Source organism: Coptis chinensis, chromosome 2 (assembly GCF_015680905.1).
Source record: "Coptis chinensis isolate HL-2020 chromosome 2, ASM1568090v1, whole genome shotgun sequence".
NCBI lineage: Eukaryota > Viridiplantae > Streptophyta > Magnoliopsida > Ranunculales > Ranunculaceae > Coptis > Coptis chinensis.
The window spans coordinates 87,705,900-87,710,797 of record NC_141457.1 but is presented as its reverse complement, the minus strand read 5'-3'; the positions used below and the strand labels follow the sequence as shown (position 1 = coordinate 87,710,797).

The following is a 4,898-nucleotide window of genomic DNA, read 5'->3' as shown; positions in this document are numbered from 1 at the left end:
TACGGGTTTAAAACGGTGTACTTGAAAAAAACTTAGTTCGTGTTTTAAACGGAACGTCTCGGAAAAAAAAACGTAGAGCATAAAAAACGGGTTTAAAACGTATAATACGTAAAAAAAAAAAAATAAAAAAAATAACGGTAAAAACCGATGATAAAGAATATGATAGATAAGGAATTTGATTTGTTAATTGTTATAAGAGTGGAAAAAAGAATAGACGCAGAAAATAAAAATAATAATAATACAAATGAAAGAAAATTCAAATACATGAAAGTATCAAATTATCATTATTCATCCAAATACTAAAAGTTTTAGATTACGTACCAAAACACGACTCTAAATAAGATACTACTAATTACCAACCATAATGACATACTCAAGTACTACAAATAAATTAATAACTTTAAAATTTCTAATTATTAATAGTCCAAAACAAAATAGAACTGTCTCAATAAGTCAATCTAATGCCCACTATTCAAAAAGGTAAACTTCCAAAACCCTTTCTCGCGTTTTCTTTTAGATTAAAAAAAAAAGTTTTAATAAAGTTTAAAACGAGAGATTTTCAAAATCTTGGGTTTTAAACGTTTTTTAAGTTTAAAACATTTAAAACGCGTTTTTTTTTTTTTAAATCCCAAGTTTTAAACTGGAACAAAACGCATTTCCAATATCTCGGGTTTTAAATGTGTTTTTTTTTCAAAAAAACCCTAAATTTGGTGACAATGGTTCTACAAGAGGTGGAAAGTCAGATAAATGAGGAACTACCAGTGAGATATCAAATTTATGACAAGTTAACAGCCACCAAATAATTCAAGAGAGGGTTCAAGAGATGCCTTAACTATTTTTATCAATAAATAATAATTCAATGCCATGGCCCATACACTTGCGGTGATGCGACCAAACATCCCTTCCTCAAGGAAAATGATTCTTTAATCAGTTTAATGAATGGTACAAGAGGTGGTGGAACGGTTGAAGTCAGATAAATGGGTAACTTCCGTAGAGATAACAAACTTATGACAATTCAAGTTCACAAATCACAATCACCAAGGCACCAATAATTCATGCCATGGCCGATACACTGGTGCTATTGTGGAGATCTAGCTGTTCCAAATAAATGAGAGGCACCAATAATTCAATGCCATGGCCGAGACACTTGTGGTGTTATTGTGGAGTATTTGTGGTATTAGTCAAAGCCTAAAATATCGACATCGATGAATATGGTGTATCCAAAAACTGATATATATCGGATATATCTATTTTTTTGGTGACTAGTCCAAACTATTTAAAATATTGGAAATATCGGATTTATATTAAAAAATGGCCAAAAAAATAATCGATATATATCGTAAATATCGGATATATCGATTATATCGGCGATATAAAGTTTTATATCAGAAATTCCGATATATATCAGGAAAAAAAGAATTTTATATTCGGTAGATATATATCGAAAATATTGATGTCGGTGTACCAAAATACCAATATATATTGGATATATCGGTGAAATTTTGATCCATAGTATTAGTAGTACGACGTTGTTTCTGTTTGGTCTCGCTGTTCCAAATAAATATGAGAGTATATTTTCTAAACTATGCCCTCATTTTCGGAATCTGCCAACCAAGTTCCAAATTGGCAAAAATAGTGAAGTTTGTAATGTAGGAATGTGTTTTTGACACTTTGTAGTTTATACATAATTCGAAATTTTGGAATTTTCGAAATTCCGATAAATCTAAAAACCAAAATTTATTAAATTTCGACCCCTATAACATTCAAAATTTTGGATATTTCGACTCTCTATTTAGAATTCTATTTTTTTGAAAAACCAAAATTTCAAACGGAATTCCAAAGTTTTGTGATTATATAGGGTGATTTTTGATATACCCAACAAAACACTCGCATATTCCAATTTTAAAATAAATAAATAAAGTAAAAAGAAAAACTGCCCCGTGCGCTCGCTCCGGCGTGGGCCCCCAATCCGTACACTGGCGTGTGACCAACGGAGTCAGCAGGAACAACCTTAAGATTCTCACAGACTAATCACAAAAAAAAATAGATATATTTGATATTTCCGATATATATCGGTTTTTGGGTACACCGATATATTCGATATTTTGGGTCTTGCTCACAGTTACATATTTCGATCATAAAACCGTCTGGGTCATTGAAGAACAATTGATCAATGGATGTACCCTGCTCGTCTTCTACCGTCCTCTTCATGTATTTTATGTTTAATCAACACAAAGTCAAGAACCTTGGCATAAAAATCCAACGAATCCTTAACAGACCTGCAAAGCCTAGATACATGATTAAGGGACATTAAAGGCATTTGCTTCTCCTCCCCTGCTTCTTGCTTGATTTGGTGCTCTTTCTCGATCTCTTCGTTTTCTTGTCCACTCTCTTTCTCTTTCTCTTCTTGTCCATTCTCTCTCTTCTCGATCACCATTTTTTCACTCTTTCTCTCTTGGGATTCTCAAGCTAAGATTTGAGTTGCAGTTTGGGCAGCCCGTATATATAACAAAGTTGTGGAGTGAATACAATGTTGATGTTGATGCATGAACGTTGTGCGTGTGGATTTGCATGAGAATCGAGACACTGTGGTGTCAAACACGTGGAGTCCTATCACAGCTAAGTTCACACTTCACTCTAGAGTCTGGTGGCTTACTGGCTTTGATGGCGGTGATTACTCATTTTCTTAGCCTACAGTACAAAAAACATGAATTCTGTGCTCGTATGTATCACGTATATTTGAAGTATATTTCAGAGTTGTTGTACGAGAATTCTGTTTATCGACAAAGTTTCGTGAGGACTGTCAATCATGGTCTTGAAACTTATGAACTGAAAGAAAAATGACACCAAATAATATCTATCTTGTCATCTTCTGGTACTATAGCCTCTGATTTTGTGCCATATTTGTTGTACAGAATAACGCGAATTAGGCTGTCTTTAAGAAAATATTTCGCTCCTTCCAATGGTGTAGAAAGGCGTTTTTTTTTCACTAGACAATAAGTCCAAGCCCGAACCCAACGCGACTCGGTGCGGGGCGGGTGGCTTTGGGTGAGTCCTCCCTCCTAACACAAAAGCCTTTGTACCCTAAGGGCTCGCTCTTATGCTAGAGGAATTCCTCATATACCTCACTTGCTAGTGGTGGTTCACCAATGTGGAACTAAACACAATGTACTAAAGTGGAGATAACACATATAGTTCATCTCCTCTACTTTGCACACACACACAAGTATTTTGAAATACTCTTGGAGATTCCAACAATATTATGGTTGTTCACCTCGTATATATTGGATTAAATGCCAAATGCATAGTCATTTTTCTTCATTTAAGAAAGGTTATCAATGTATAACGCATAAACACAAGAAGTCACTTAAAAAAAAATTAGAAACTTATTATTGACAGAAAATGAAAAATCATTATTCAAAATTTTACATCCCTACCTTTCCATTAGATGATACTGAAAAGAATACAATCAGGCATACACGTATGACTATCATAATTTTTTATTGTGAAGAGAACGAAGAGTAAAACAAAAAGGAAAGGATATTTTGTTGTTTATGCTTCTTCTGTTAAAAGGTCTCGTACTTGCCCATTATAAATTTTAACCATCTGAACTTGAATATCATAGTCGACAATATCCTTCCTGGTACACAATAACTGGAAGAGGTCATTCAAAGCCAGATAATTGATCCCCATATCCTTGGATGATTCCCCTGAAGGACCACACTAAAAGCAGAGTGACCAAAATTCAGACAGTTGAAGAAGTAATATAGAAGTCCATAGTGAACATATATTAGGAATAAATATAATGCTTCTATGTTTTCAGCAATGTCTCACCATGGTATGTGTTTTGCCAGACCCTGTCTGACCATATGCAAATATGCACACGTTATAACCGTCCATGACAGATCTAATCAATGGTTGGGTTTCCTTATACACTTCATCTAGCAAAGTAAACAAAAATCAGGTGAGATGTGCAAGCAGGTTGAATTCCCCTGCAACAGTGGAGAACACTGAAGCCTTTCTAAGGAGGAACATGAGCGATTATTACAAGTTCATCATCCTATGTACTGTAAATGGCTATATAAGGTCTGGTTGCTCTAGAGCTCAGTATCAGGAAAATCACATAGATACCTTTTTGCTAACAGGGTTAGCGTTGAGATCACTTTATAAACTTATAAAGTTAGGGACACAGTCTTAGGCATCAAAAAAGTTAGGGACACAGTCTTAGGCATCAAAACAGGAGATAACAAATTAAACTTGCAATCAAACAAATAGGAACATACACCATTTCTCCACATAAACCTTCTTTCCAAATGAGAACATACCTAGTACTTGTAAATCATCATGCAATTGGGATTGTAAGACTTTAAATTCGCTCTTTGTTGTAGATATCAACAATTTGAGATCCTGCAGACATAAACAGATTCAGCAAGTTGCATTTCACTTTGTTAAGCTATGATCACTAATCATTAATTCCTTATTAATATGCTTATAGACTTATAGTATAGACGAAACAATGACTGTACTTGGCTTTGTACACTTACCACAGTAAAAATAACTACGAAACTATTGTTTTCTATTTGGAGAGTTAAAATAAGTAAGACCTTATTCTTTCTCTGCATAAAAAACTTGCTTGCTTGCCACTACATAAAAATCACAAAAACCAGCACAAAAAACTGAAAGGATATGCAAAATATTATCCATCAAAACAGATATTTATACAACCAATGCCCACTTCAAACAACCATTCACCATTCACCAATTCACCATTCACCAAAATGACTACACCCAATTCATACAACAGACCCAATTCCTTTTTGTAAGGCTCGAAAGGGGAGGGAGGGGGGGTTTCACTTTGGGTAGAAGATACAATGAAGGATGAAGAAGAATGCGAAAAG

The 4,898-nt window shown here is 34.3% G+C and overlaps 1 pseudogene; it reads right to left on the bottom strand.

Moving 5' to 3' along the window:
• Positions 1-1,722: 1,722 nt before the first annotated feature.
• On the bottom strand, positions 1,723-2,837 carry LOC147518637 (glyoxylase I 4-like; annotated as a pseudogene).
• Positions 2,838-4,898: the final 2,061 nt, after the last annotated feature.